The following is a 15,037-nucleotide window of genomic DNA, read 5'->3' as shown; positions in this document are numbered from 1 at the left end:
GAAAGTCTTAGCAACTAGGCTCCAGACAGTGATTAAGGACATAGTAGGGTGCCACCAGACATGTGGAATCAAGGGAAGGTCTATAGTAAGCAACATACACAAGATGCGGTGCGTGCTTGAGTGCTGTGATGTCATGCAATCTGGCGTCGCGGTTTTGCAGCTCGACCTAGAGAAGGCCTTTGACTGTGTATAACATGTTATCCTGTTCGCCATTCTTGACCATATTAATTTCAGTTCGGTTATCAGAGAGGGTGTGGCCATGGCGTACAGGAGTTGCTCAACGCGGCTTATTGTAAACAAGTCACTGGGGGCCCCCATTGCCGTGCAGCGTGCGGTACGCCAAGGCTGCCCCCTCAGCCCACTTTTATTTTGTCTGTACATCGAATCACTATGCTTGACTGTTATTAAAAATGATTCTGTTCACGGTTTTCGACTCCAAGCTGCCGAAGTTAAGCTCTTAGCATATGGCGATGACGTCGCAGTGTGTTGTATTGATAAAGAAAGTATTACAGCAGTGGTCCAAGAGGTAAAATGTTTTCGGGACATCGCAGGGAGTTTGATCAATTGGGAAGAATGCCTGGGATTTTGGCATGGAGAATGGGCGTCAACCCCAGACACGTTTGCAGGCGTAACGTGGGTGAAGACCCCAGTGAAGTACCTGGGTGTCCCTCTGCAATTCTACGAAAGCAATGATGACCTCTGGAGAAGCTAGGAGCATGAAATACGTGAGAAAGCAGACAGATGGAAGGGGGTTCCTCTCTCGTTTTTTGCCAAGGCAACTGTGTGTAATCTTTTTTTTATAAGCAAATTATGGTATCTAATGCAGGTTTTGCATTGCTCGCGGCTAAATGTGCAAAAGCTGCACAGAGTGTTTGCCACCTTTATTTGGGCATCGCAGTGGGAAAGGTGCAGCCGAACAAATTTGTTCAGAAAGGTGGAGGACGGCGGTCTTGGTCTGGCGCACCTCTTTGTGCGACAGCTTATTAACAGGTTTCTGTTTTTCCGGGACACAAAAGACTCTTTCTTACGAACGGTGTGCCAAATGAAATTAAGACGGGCGTTGCCAAACTTTGTGATCGGCACGAATGAAATGCCAGTGCCAATTAAGGGCTTTTTCAAGGAAGTGGTGATGAGCGTATGTTTCTTGACAGTACGATTTTCTAACGATTATTTGTCTGCGGTGAAAAGAAAAACACTGTACAAAGATGTGTGCGACAGCATGTTTCCTGTACCGATGTACAGAGCATTGCACAGTGGAGGGCCGGGCCAGAATGTGTTAAAACGGGTGAAGAAAATGCAGGTGACACCAGGCATGAAGTCCTTTTTTTTAAACTTCATACTGAAACACTTCCAGTAAAAACATTACTTGAACAACGAGGTTTTTTCTTGCCATGGGGAACTAACTGTCTAATCTGCAAGCTACTTTAAACTATAGATCATGTTTTTCTTCACTGCTGGGAAGGAGTGTATTTCTGGGATGTTCTGCAGAGAACAGTGAAAAAAGATTTCCCTCTAGATCCACACGGGATCAGATATTTGGCGATAGATAACGAAGATGGTTTTCCTTTCGATCTCGTAATGTTGGCTGGCCTCCATTATGTATGGCGCTCCCGCATGGCCGGCTTCTATTGTGATCCTGATGCGAGGCCTGCAAGGTTGTATTTTCGGGAGAGCATTTCCCGCTTCGTTGAGGTGCAGAAGACACTTGAGTGTGTGCCGCAGTGGCTGCCAAGGCTGGAACCCTTGGCAGGGCTAAAGGAATGTTTAGTGACAATGTCAGTATAAGACTGACAGCGTTTCCTTTTTGTTCCACGTCTTGCTTGTGTTTGTATATAGTGTATCGTGATCTACTGAGTTGGTTGTCGGAGCCCGGCAATAAAGAAAAAAAAAGTGGTCCAAGGCGCCAGACTCTAGGTTTAGTACCTTACTCGCTATGCGAACTAACCGAGGCTTCTGGTCCACGGATGTGGGCGTGGGTTCGAATCCCACTTCTGGCACGTTTAGTTTTGCCGTACTTCGAGAACGCAGTGTAGTGCAGCAACTAAAATCTGGCTAGAACAATGTCAGGATGGCCAAGTGGTCTAAGGCGCCAGACTCAAGGTTTAGTACCTTACTCGCTATGCGAACTAACCGAGGCTTCTGGTCCACGGATGTGGGCGTGGGTTCGAATCCCACTTCTGACACGTTTATTTTTGCCGTACTTCGAGAACGCAGTGTAGTGCAGCAACTAAAATCTGGCTAGAACAATGTCAGGATGGCCGAGAGGTCAAAGACGCCAGACTCAAGGTTTAGTACCTTACTCGCTATGCGAACTAACCGAGGCTTCTGGTCCACGGATGTGGGCGTGGGTTCGAATCCCACTTCTGACACGTTTATTTTTGCCGTATTTCGAGAACGCAGTGTAGTGCAGCAACTAAAATCTGGCTAGAACAATGTCAGGATGGCCGAGAGGTCTAAGATGCCAGACTCAAGGTTTAGTACCTTACTCGCTATGCAAACTAACCGCGGCTTCTGGTCCACGTATGTGGGCATGGGTTCGAATCCCGCCTCTGACACGTTTATTTTTGCCGTACGTCGAGAACGCAGTGTAGTGCAGCAACTAAAATCTGGCTAGAACAATGTCAGGATGGCCGAGTTTCCACTTCCGGCCACCGAGTGTGACGGACGTGATTATCATGGGCTCCCAAGGAGCGGATTCAGTGGCCCAGCTGGGCCGTGGTATCAGGAGCACGGAAATGCCTACCAAGGATTATGAACTGGTTCTACCGCATCTGCCTACAGGTTCGAGTGTTTTGCACACTGTTTTTTTGCATGGCGACATAAAAGCCAGGCCGTACCGGGTGGAGCACTTTCGAGACTCCCTCGCTCGTCTTTCACTGCTGCCGGAAGTGGTTGCCCTCGGGGCATATCAAATGAATCACGTGTGGGCGGTAACGTTTAGAGGTGAAGATGCGAAAGCGAAGATTTTGCAAGCCCAAGCTATTGAAGTGAAGGAACACCGCTGCGTGGTCATTGACCCCAGTAACCAAGGCATCAGGTTGAAGCTTTTCTGGCTGCTTCACGGCGTGCAAGACGATGATGTGCGAGCAGCGTTGGCGGCTTTTGGAAAAGTGACTGAAATTTCAAGAGACAAGTGGAAAGTGGAAGGGTGTGTCCACAAGGCTTCAACGACACGAACGGTCACGCTGAAGCTAAAAGTGGGCGTGACCATTGAGGACCTGCCGCATCAGCTTCGGGTCGCCGAGGGCGTCGCACTCGCCCACGTCCAAGGTAGAGCCCCGCTTTGCCTCCGGTGCCGCGGGAAAGGTCATATACGGCGTGATTGTCGTGTGCCGCGCTGCTGGCTGTGTCGTCGCTTCGGCCATGACGAGTCACAGTGTGTGCGCACGTATGCCAACGTTGCAGGCCCCGTGCCGAGTGAAGTGGCAGGCGAGCACTTGATGGACGCAGCGGACGCCGAGGAAGCGAGCAGTGGAATCACTGAGGAGGCAGAACAGAAGGAGCAATCCTCTGAGAAGACCCCTGACCTCAAAGAACACTGTGAGTCAGATTTGATAGCTCCGTTGTCGAATGTTGCTGGGACTGAGATACGCTCGAAAGAAAACGGCAATCCCAGTGCTGCAAGCCCAGCTTCGCCTACGCAACACAGTGAGGAACAGGGAGACACTGAAGCTGAGATGCCAGTTGCTTCTACCTTGCCTGTGAAGCGTGTGCACGAAGACAGTGTCAACGAGGAATCAACACAAGGAGGAGCGGGGAACGGTCAGCCTCCACTGAAGGCGGCCCCCCTTCGCCGGTCGTCCTTCAAGCCAAGGCCGAACGTGCCCCCAGACCGGAGAACTGTGTCACCTGTGCCTCCGCCATAGCGGGGGTGCCCTTTTCGGTCGACACGTCATAAGCCCGGTCCATGATCGGGAGCAGCGCTTGGAACGACGGACAGACTCGCCAAAAAGGAAGGTAATCCCATGCAACAGTTAAACTGCAATGCTGTCTTTCTGCAGAAGAGATGTGAGTGAAATGTTTCGCGATTTATAATTTCTTGAGATGGCGACCTATTCATCCACTAGCTTGCGCGTAGCCACGCTAAATGTGAGGGGGCTGTCAACGCGTCGGAGACAACAGCAGCTGAACCGCCTTCTGCTGGAAAATGAAATTGATGTGCTAGCAGTTCAAGAGAGCAAAATAGAAAACGAACAACAAACAGATGAAATGGCTGAAATATATCGTTCTAGATATAGTGTTTGCGTTTGTCATGCTGTTGGAAGATCGGGGGGGGGGGGGGGTGTCATTTTCATCCGAAATTGCATAGAGTGTGTACAGTGTGTTCTCGTGTGAAGTGGACGCGGTTATTGATATGTGATTTCGATTTTTCTGGATTGGACTGGAGAGCGATCTGCGTTTATGCGCCGACTAGAACGTTTGAGCGCGAAGGATTTTTTCACTATATGAAATCCTTCCTAATGCATGAGAGGCGTGTTCTGCTGCTTGGAGACTTCAACTGTGTCTGTAGACCGGAAGATAAAACAACAGACCGTGTCCTTCGTGACAAGAGTGCAGAGTTACTTATTGACAATGTTAATGAGGCAGAGCTCGAAGATGCTGGCTGTATAATGACGCATGAAGGCCAAGCAAAGTTCACGCACTTTCAAGGTAGCTGTCATGCAAGGTTGGACCGAATATATGTTCCCATTGATTGTGTGCCCTTGTGCTCGGAATATCAAACACTTCCCATGAGCTTTAGTGACCACTCCCTTGTAATGATTACTCTAGGTATGAAAAGTAAGGCAACAAAGTTCAATTGGGAGCTATGGAAATTTATTGAAAAACTGCTGCTGGATGAAGAGTTTACCACTAAAGTTAAAGAATATATTACGCATATGTTACAAAATGACTCTAATTTGATACAAGCATGGGAGCAGTTTAAGTGCGATATAAAGATAGCTGCTATTGACCGAGCATGCACTCTCCGACGTAAAGAAAGAGAACAAGAAAAAGAACTTTGTAGCACACTTGAATACATGCTTAGCATGGAGAGCGTTAAGCCTGGCTTGTTTGCCCATGATATAAAAAAGATAAAAACCAAACTTGAGGTGATAGATGAAGAGTAGTATCGCGGTGCGGTGATAAGGGCACGCAGCGAGAAATTGTGGCTCGGAGAGACGCCCACGAAACGGGCACTTAGTGATGAAAAAAGGTACGCAGTGTCAAAAGAAATAAATGAAATCTGCTATCAGAACCTAGTTACCTCGAAAAAAAAAAAAACGATTGAACGGGCGTTTGTAGAATTTTACAGGGAATTGTTTTACCTGAAAACACCGGACATTGAACGCTTCAGAAAAGACTTTCTGTCGCTGATGCCAAGAGCAGAAGATGAAGTGGCGCAGACACTTGAAGCAAGTATTACTTCCGAGGAAATTGAGGCCGTTATCGGGGAATTAAATTCCAAAAAGTCACCCGGACCAGATGGTCTTGGTGCTGCCATATACAAGGCCTTTCCAACTGAAATGGCTGTTTTACTGGAAATAGTTATTAGTGAATGCTACGAAAAGAACGTACCTCCTTCGTCTTTTCGAATGTCACACGTTGTACTAATCCCGAAAATAGATGACCATGTTAAGCATCAGTCTGTAGCGTCTTACCGTCCTATAAGTCTAACGAATGTTGACTATAAAATTTACATGAAAGTATTAGGGTGACGACTCCAACGTGTAATTACTTCTCTTGTAGGCCCACATCAGACATGCGGTATAAAAGGAAGGACCATTTTTACTAACATACACGCAGCAAGGAGTGTACTAGAATGTTGTGACGCGATGCATGACCACGTAGCCATGATGCAATTAGACCTCCACAAAGCATTTGATAAAATGGTACATGAAATTTTGTTCTCTGTTTTAGAGTATGTCAATGCTGGTTCCGTGATTACAAAGGGCGTGAAAATGGTTTACGAGTGCTGTTCAGCGAGACTGGTCGTGAATAAGCATTTAACCGATCGTATACCTGTTCAGTCGCGAGTAAGGCAGGGCTGTCCTCTGTATCCCCTTTTGTTTGCGCTTTATCTGGAGCCTTTCTGTCTATGATTGCTTACAAGGCCAAACATACGCGGTTATAGATTTTTTCAAAGTGAAGTTTGGGTTTTGGCATACGCGGACGATATTGCGGTTTTTTGTACTGACCATGAGAGCGTGCAGGAAGTTGTAAAAAAAGCCACTTCTTTTTGCACTGCAAGTGGAAGTGAAATTAGTTGGGCGAAGTGTTTAGGATTTTGGCACGGAAACTGGCAATACGCGCCTGAACTGTTCTCCAGTATGCAATGGAGAATAACGCCAGGCAATTATCTTGCTGTGCCACTAAAGCATTACCGTGAAAGCAAGGAATATTGGGCCGGTGAAGTTGAGCAAGTGAAAACCCAAACAAACAAATGGGGAGGACATAACTTTTTTATGTTCGCAAGAGCTACCGTTTGCAATATGTTCCTAGTTGCAAAAATTTTTTACATGCTGCAAGTGTTAATCTATGTCAAGAATCTCTGTTCAAAAACTGCATAGGGTATTTGCCACGTTTGTGTGGGCTTCAACATGGGAGCGTACCAGTCGATGCAATCTTTTTCATGCGGTGCATAACGGTGGACTGGGCTTGTCACATTTATACTTAAAGCAAATTGTAACAAGGTTCTTTTTTTTGCTCGAAGAAAGCGATGTTTTTCTTAGAACGGTAATCCAAGTGCGATTGCGTGATTCACTGCAGGAATATGTAGTTTCAAGTATGTTTACAGGGACAATGGCTCTAAGTGCTTTTCTTCGCGAAGTTGTCGCGTCCTTCCAAATAGTGAAGGCGCGATTTTCAAATGAGTATATGTGTACTGTTACGTGAGAACGGCTGTACAAAGATTTATTGGAAACCTTTTTACCTGTGCTCTTTATCGCGCTGTATATGCTTTGGGTCCGGAGCGGGACGTGTTGAAAAGAGTGAAAAGAATGCCCATCAGATCGTCCGCTAAATCTTTCTTTTTTCAATTGCATACTGGCACTCTTCCGGTGAAGCCATGGCTGGAAAGTAAAGGCCTTTTTGTGCCTTGGTCTGCTGTCTGTTTAATTTGCAAAAAGCTGGAATCCATAGAGCATATCTTCCTTGATTGTCACGATGCGGTTTTTTTGTGGGACGTGCTACAGCGTACTATTAAAAAGGACTTACCAATAACGCCGTTTGGCATACGCTACCTTCAATGCGCCCAGCCAGGAGAAGTGCCCAGTGATTTATTAATGGTCTTGTGTATGCACAGCGTATGGAGAACGCGGATGGATGTTCGCCATGAGCATGTTGTCGTGCACCCAGCCCATCAGTATTTTGTTGAAAGTGTAATGTACACGCGTGATGTTTTCGGAGGGCAATCTGAACCCCCGGAATGGCTGCCTGTCTTGGACAAGCTCATGTCACCTAATCCATTCTATCACAAGAAACCTGTCAGAAAGTGACTTGTGTTTTTAATTCCATGCGAGTTTTCATCGTCCTTTGTAGTTACCAAGTCGGTAATAAAGAAAAAAAAAAAGTCAGGATGGCCGAGTGTCTAAGGCGGCAGACTCAAGGTTTATTACTTTGCTCGCTATGCAAACTAACCGAGGCTTCTGGTCCACGGATGTGGGCGGTGGTTCGAATTCCGCTTCTGACACGTTTATTTTTGCCGTACTTCGAGAACGCAGTGTAGTGCAGCAACTAAAATCTGGCTAGAACAATGTCAGGATGGCCGAGTAGGATTCCACTTCGGGCCACCGAGCGTGACGGACGTGTGCTTGATGGGCTCCCAAGGAGCGGATTCAGCGTTTGGGCCGCGGTATCAGGAGTATGAGCAACGCTGCCAACTACTACCAAATGGTTCTGCCATATCTGCCATCAGGTTCGACTGTTTTACACACCGTTTTTTTTTTGCATGGAGATGTCTCAGCGAGGCCTTATCGTGTGGAACATTTTCGAGATGCCCTCGAACGTATTTCATTGCTGCCGGAAGTTGTCGACGTTTGGGCTTATCAGATGAACCACCTGTGGGCGGTAACCTTCAAAGATGAAGAAGGAAAAAAGAAGATTCTGCAGGCTCCAGCTTTCGACGTGTAGGAACGTCGGTGTGTCGTGATTGACCCGTGCAATTAGGCCGTACGTCTGAAACCGTACTGGTTGTTACACGGCGCGCGCGACGAAGACGTGCGAGCATGAAGTAAGACTAACCTGCCAAGAAGACGCACGCAGGAAAAATCGACACAGAAAGAAAGAGGCTGGACTTTCCACACTAATATCTGACGAATTCTGAAAGGCTGTAACCCCATTAAAATCAATACACTCACGTACGGCCTCAAACAGTTCTGCATGCGGGACGGAATAAAATAAATCTTGAACATCAATGGAGAACATGAACCCGATGCCCTTCTGCTCTTTTAAATAGGCGGTCACATCTGTCGCATTCTTGGTAGCGAAGGGATCATTAGTAATAAGTTTGTTTAACTTTACAAGAAGAAATCGGCTAATTTGCTGTCGCCATGAGCCGCGCTCGCTGACAATACATCTGAAAGGCATTTCGGGTTTGTGCGTTTTAACGGAAAAAAATATCTCCAGGTGACCCTTTTTACATTTGCTAATGCCATTCGCTAACTTGGTGAGCTGCAAGTCCTTGCACATGTCTACCGCCTTTGTCTTCACTCTGCAGGCTTGTCTGCTCACCTGAACAAAGTTCTTTGATACCGCTAAGGAGGCCTTATTGTCGTAGGTTGAAGCTGTCATCACCAGCTTCAACCTACAGGTGATGACAGCTTCAACCTACGACAATAAGGCCTCCTTAGCGGTATCAAAGAACTTTGTTCAGGTGAGCAGACAAGCCTGCAGAGTGAAGACAAAAGCGGTAGACATGTGCAAAGACTTGCAGCTCACCAGGTTGGCGAACGGCATTAGCAAATGTAAAAAGGGTCACCTGGAGATATTTTTTTTTTTGTTAAAACGCACAAACCCGAAATGCCTTTCAGATGTATTGTCAGCGAGCGCGGCTCATGGCAACAGCAAATTAGCCGATTTCTTCTTGTAAAGTTAAACAAACTTATTACTAATGATCCCTTCGCTACCAAGAATGCGACAGATGTGACCGCCTATTTAAAAGAGCAGAAGGACATGGGGTTCATGTTCTCCATTGATGTTCAAGATTTATTTTATTCCATCCCGCATGCAGAACTGTTTGAGGCCGTACGTGAGTGTATTGATTTTAATGGGGTTACAGCCTTTCAGAATTCATCAGGTATTAGTGTGGAAAGTCCAGCCTCTTTCTTTCTGTGTCGATTTTTCCTGTGTGCGTCTTCTTGGCCGGTTAGTCTTACTTCATGCAATGCACCAACTAGCCCAACAACGTGTTTTACGGAAGACGTGCGAGTGGCCCTGTCTCCGTTCGGAAAAGTAACGGATCTAACCAGAGACAAGTGGCGGGTGAATGGCTGCGTGGACAAGGCGTCCACGACTAGCTCCCTAACGCTGAAGCTACACGCAGGCGTCACCGTTGAGGATTTGCCGCACCAACTACGTGTTTCTGAGGACGTTGCTCTTGTCTACGTCCCGGACAGGGTCCCGCTGTGCCTCCGCTGTCGCGGAACTGGGCATATACGCCGAGAGTGCCGCGTTCCACGTTGCGGGTTGTGTCGCCGCTTTGGATACGAGGAGACCCACTGTGTGCGTATATACGCGAATGTTGCGGGCCCGGCTCGGAAAGGTGATGTGGCAGACCACTTGATGGATGCAGTCGATGCCGTGGAAACGACGCTGGAAGGCTCTGAAGAGACCAAGTGCGAGGAAACGCCCCTAGAAAAAGCCGCGGCGGCAGAGGAGCTTCCAGATGGAACTGTAGAAGCACCGCCAATTGCTGCGGGCGCAACAATTGAGGGAGAGGCGAAGGGAGACTAACCTCTTGCCTTAAACACGCCAGTAAGTTCACAGGAGGCTTCCACGAGCGAACCTGGAGACGTTGACATGGCCGCGGCTTACAGCATGCCTGCAAAGCCGGCACTTGAGGCAGTCAACGAGTGTGAAGCTGGCAGGAATGCGAACGGCAACGGGGAGCCACCGACGAAGGCCAACCTGGTCCGTCGTCCGAGCTCAAGGCCAAACGTCCCTCCAGACCGGAAGACTTCGTCATCAACGCCTCCGCCTTAGCGGGGGCGAGTTTCGCAAAGCTGCTGTGATGTCCCGGTCAGTGATCGGGACTAAAGACCGTTTGAGTCCTGTACTGTATACTGCAACTGGCATCGCTTCACGACACGGAACGTTTGTTGTTTTACTATGTTGCTCTGCATTATAAGTGTGAGTAGAATGATCGTCGTCTTCTTTCTTTAAAATGGCTCGTTCTTTTCAAACTTGCCTACGCGTCGCAACGCTTAATATGAGGGGCCTCTCAGCGCGCAGACGGCAACAGCAGTTAAATAGGCTACTGCTAGATAATCATATCGACTTACTTGCAGTACAAGAAACAAAAATTGAAAGTGAAGAGCAAACAGATCGAATGGTCGAAGTTTTTCGCAGCAGATGCAACGTATGTGCAAGCCATGCGGTTCAAAAATCTGCCGGATGCATTATTTTAATCCGCAGGGCTATCAGCCAAGTTGAAGCAGTGATAACATGTGGATCGGGTAGATTAGTAGTGTGTGATTTTCTCTTTGACGAAACTCCATGGAGAGCAGTGTGTGTTTATGCTCCGAATAAGCGTGCCGAACGTGAGTGCTTTCTTGAATACGTCGAATCGTACCTGTCTTGTGAGAGCCGTATATTATTGCTTTGTGACCTCAATTGTGTATGCAGCTCAGAGGATAAGTCAACCAAAAATGTTGTGCATGACACTAGCGCAGAGTTACTTTTGAGAATAGTTACTGAGATAGAGTTAGACGACGTTGGCAATGTGCTCATACCTGAAGGCCAAGCGAATTATACGCACTTTCAAGGTAATTCGCATGCTAGATTTGATCGCATTTACGTACCTGTGGCGACTATCCCAATCTGTTTCAGTTACAAGTGTGAGCATGTCAGCTTTAGCGACCATTCTTTAGTTATGGTCACATTTGGCAGAAAGGAGAAAACCACCAAATTCAATTGGGAACTGTGGAAGTTTAATGAAAAAATATTAGATGATGAAACATTTGTTAATCAAGTAGAACGTATTACAAACCTATTACTGGGCAATGTGTGTGACTTTGTGCAAGCTTGGGAATTGTTTAAGTGTGACATTAAAGTAGCCGCAATAAACAGCTGAGGATGTGTCTTGCGGTTTAAGGAAAGAGAACGCGAAAAATATCTGCGTGGCGAACTAGACTATATGCTAAGTGTAGAAAGCATCGATTCGGGAAAATTTAAAGAAGAAATAAAAGAAACAAAGAACAAACTGGGAGTGATCGATGAAGACAACTATCGCGGCGCTATGATAAGGGCGCGGGCCGAGAGGCTGTGGTGTGGGGAAACGCCCACTAAGCGGGTTCTCAGTGATGAGAAGCGGCACGCGGTGAACAAAGAGATTAACAAAATTTATTACCAAAATGAAGTTACTAGTGTAAAGGCACTAGTAGAACGAGCCTTTTTCGAATTTTACAGAGACTTGCGTAGCAAGAAGCCAAAGGACCTTGATTGCTTTGCCAAGAGCTTTTTACCACTCATGCCCAGGTTGGATGATGACGTCAAGCAAATGCTGAAAAACCGATAAGAACCTCGAAAATTGAAAGTGCCATAGAAGAAGTAAGTCTTCATAAGTCACCTGGACCTGACGTGCTTGGAGCAGCCTTGTATAAGTTATTCAAGGTAGAAATAGCTGTGTGTTTAGTAAGGGTGATAACTGAATGTTATGAGAAAGACTTTGTCCCACCATCTTTCCGCAAGTCCCATGTAGTACTGATTACGAAAACCGAGGATGCGGCTAGATTGCTCTTGTCGAAAACTACCGGCCAATAAGAATAACAAATGTGGACTATAAAGTATACGTGAAGGTCCTTGCCAGAAGATTGCAGAATGCCATTACAACCCTTGTAGGACCTTATCAGACGTGCGGAATTAGAGGCAGGACTATATTCACCAATACTCACGTGCCGAGAAGCGTATTTGATTGTTGCGGTGGGGGGGGGGGGGGGGAGGGGGTTCATGCAAGATCGCGTAGCAATGTTACAACTAGACCTGCACAAGGCCTTTGATCGAGTTGGGCATGATATAGTGTTTGCACTTTTGGAGCATGTAAATGTCGGGGTGTAATCACAAATGGTTTTAAAAAGTTTACAACGACTACGTTGCAAAATTAGTCAAACAATAAATTGAGTGAATCCATACCGGGGCTATCCTCTGTTCGACAAGGCTGTCCATTGTCGCCCCTTCTCTTTGCCTTATACTTGGAACCTTTCTGTTTAAGGCTTCTCTCCAGCAAAGTTATTACAGGGTACACATTTTTCAATGTTGGAGTTAAGGTCCTAGCCTGCGCCGACGACATCGCTGTGTTTTGTGCGGACCAAGACAGCGTAAACGAAGTTGCCAAAGAAGCTGTGGAGTACCGCAAGGCTACTGGCAGTGCAATTAATCTGGACTAAATGTTTAGGTTTTTGGTATGAAGACTGGGAACACGCACCGGAACGCTTTTGTAACATCAGATGGACGATACCACCGGGAAAATACCTTGGTGTACCACTTGATCAGCATAAGAACACTAAAGAGTACTGGGAGGAAGAAACGCAGCGAGTTAAAAATCAAACGAACAAGTGGGGAGGACACAACTTTTCCATGTTCTCTAGAGCTGCTGTGTGTAACGTATTTTTGGTTGCCAAGATATTTTATGTTCTTCAAGCTTTATCGATGACGAGAGCGTCTGTACAGAAACTTCACCGTGTATTTGCAACGTTTATATGGGCATCCACATGGGAACACACGAACTGGCGCAATCTGTTTCACGCAATTCAGAATGGGGGCCTTGGGTTGACGCATCTGTTTCTCAGGCAAATTGTGACTAGATTTTCCTTTCTGCGTGAGCAAAGTGACACCTTTCTAAGGGCTGTAATCCAAGTGAGATTACGCGAGTCACTTTCTGATTACGTCATGTCTGCTTTTTCAAAACCGGTGGCATTAAGCCCCTTTTTGCGGGAAGTTGTTTTATCTTTTCGCATCCTTAAGGCAAGGTTCTCAACTGAATATCTGTGAATTGTGCCGCGGAAGAAGTTGTATAATGATCTGCGTGATGTGTTTTTGGCAGCGCCAGTGTACCGCACTGTGTATAATGTAGGGTATGAACGTGACGTTTTGAAAAGGGTAAAACGTACGCCTGTCATAGCTAGAGCAAAATCATTCTTTTTTCAATTGCTTTCCGGCACTCTTCCAGTCAAACCATGGCTGCAACACAAAGGGCTCTTTGTACCTTGGTCTATTATCTGTATTATTTGCAGGAAACCCGAGACCATTGAACACATCTTCTTGGAGTGCCATGACTCAGTTTTCCTCTGGGACATCTTGAAGCGAACCTTAAAAAGGAATTGCCAATAACGCCATTCGGAATTCGACATCTGCCATGCGCCGATCCTGAAGGAGTGCCGAGTGACTTGCTGATGCTACTATGTATGCATAACGTATGGAAAACGCGTATGGATGTCAGGCATGAGCGCACCGTTGTACACCCCGCTCGACACTACTTCATCAAGAGCGTGGTATATCTGAGAGAAATTCTGCGTGCACAAGATAGTTATCTGGAATGGCTACCTGTACTAGACCAGCTGGCTTCAGTAAAGCCCTTTCAAATCTAGCGCTTTAGGCAGAACTTGCCTAGGGCTTTTAGCATTCATTTTGTTTTGCTTTGTTTTTGTGTATTGAGAGTGTATGCTGTGTTGTTGAAAATTGGTAATAAAGAAAAAAAAGTCAGAATGGCCGAGTGGTCTAAGGCGCCAGACTCAAGGTTAAATGCCTTGTCGACTAGTATGTGGGCTAAACGAGATTTCTGGTCCACGGATGTGGGCGTGGGTTCGAATGCCACTTCAGACACATTTTTTTCCTTCGTATAGTTCGCGCATGCAGTACGGTGCTTCACTTGAAATCTCTCTGGTGGCAGTGTCAGGATGGCCGAGTGGTCTAAGGCGCCAGACTCAAGGTTAAATGCCTTGCCTACTAGTATGTGGGCTAAACGAGATTTCTGGTCCACGGATGTGGGCGTGGGTTCGAATCCCACTTCTGACACATTTTTTTCCTTCGTATAGTTCGCGCATGCAGTATGGTGCTTCACTTGAAATCTCTCTGGTGGCAGTGTCAGGATGGCCGAGTGGTCTAAGGCGCCAGACTCAAGGTTAAATGCCTTGCCTACTAGTATGTGGGCTAAACGAGATTTCTGGTCCACGGATGTGGGCGTGGGTTCGAATGCCACTTCAGACACATTTTTTTCCTTCGTATAGTTCGCGCATGCAGTACGGTGCTTCACTTGAAATCTCTCTGGTGGCAGTGTCAGGATGGCCGAGTGGTCTAAGGCGCCAGACTCAAGGTTAAATGCCTTGCCTACTAGTATGTGGGCTAAACGAGATTTCTGGTCCACGGATGTGGGCGTGGGTTCGAATCCCACTTCTGACACATTTTTTTCCTTCGTATAGTTCGCGCATGCAGTACGGTGCTTCACTTGAAATCTCTCTGGTGGCAGTGTCAGGATGGCCGAGTGGTCTAAGGCGCCAGACTCAAGGTTAAATGCCTTGCCTACTAGTATATGGGCTAAACGAGATTTCTGGTCCACGGATGTGGGCGTGGGTTCGAATCCCACTTCAGACACATTTTTTTCCTTCGTATAGTTCGCGCATGCAGTACGGTGCTTCACTTGAAATCTCTTTGGTGGCAGTGTCAGGATGGCCGAGTGGTCTAAGGCGCCAGACTCAAGGTTAAATGCCTTGCCTACATGTATGTGGGCTAAACGAGATTTCTGGTCCACGGATGTGGGCGTGGGTTCGTATCCCACTTCAGGCACATTTTTTCCTTCGTATAGTTCGCGCATGCAGTACGGTGCTTCACTTGAAATCTCTCTGGT

General features: G+C 46.9%; 4 non-coding genes and 1 pseudogene across 4 annotated transcripts; all 5 read left to right on the top strand.

Moving 5' to 3' along the window:
- The first annotated feature begins 259 nt into the window (after positions 1-259).
- On the top strand, positions 260-9,957 carry LOC146193719 (uncharacterized; annotated as a pseudogene).
- On the top strand, positions 2,063-2,183 carry TRNAL-CAA (transfer RNA leucine (anticodon CAA)). The gene is made up of 2 exons: positions 2,063-2,100; positions 2,138-2,183. It is a non-coding gene; the product is annotated as a tRNA-Leu (tRNA).
- Positions 9,958-14,084: 4,127 nt separating the features above from the next.
- TRNAL-CAA (transfer RNA leucine (anticodon CAA)) lies at positions 14,085-14,208 on the top strand. Its single transcript has 2 exons — positions 14,085-14,122; positions 14,163-14,208. It is a non-coding gene; the product is annotated as a tRNA-Leu (tRNA).
- A 260-nt stretch (positions 14,209-14,468) lies between these two features.
- TRNAL-CAA (transfer RNA leucine (anticodon CAA)) lies at positions 14,469-14,592 on the top strand. The gene is made up of 2 exons: positions 14,469-14,506; positions 14,547-14,592. It is a non-coding gene; the product is annotated as a tRNA-Leu (tRNA).
- Positions 14,593-14,660: 68 nt separating this feature from the next.
- On the top strand, positions 14,661-14,784 carry TRNAL-CAA (transfer RNA leucine (anticodon CAA)). Its single transcript has 2 exons — positions 14,661-14,698; positions 14,739-14,784. It is a non-coding gene; the product is annotated as a tRNA-Leu (tRNA).
- The last annotated feature ends 253 nt before the right edge of the window (positions 14,785-15,037 follow it).

This window comes from Amblyomma maculatum, chromosome 4 (genome assembly GCF_055883805.1).
Source record: "Amblyomma maculatum isolate TAMU_Amacu chromosome 4, ASM5588380v1, whole genome shotgun sequence".
In the NCBI taxonomy this organism is placed as follows: Eukaryota; Metazoa; Arthropoda; class Arachnida; order Ixodida; family Ixodidae; genus Amblyomma; species Amblyomma maculatum.
This window is presented reverse-complemented; position numbering and strand designations above follow the sequence as displayed.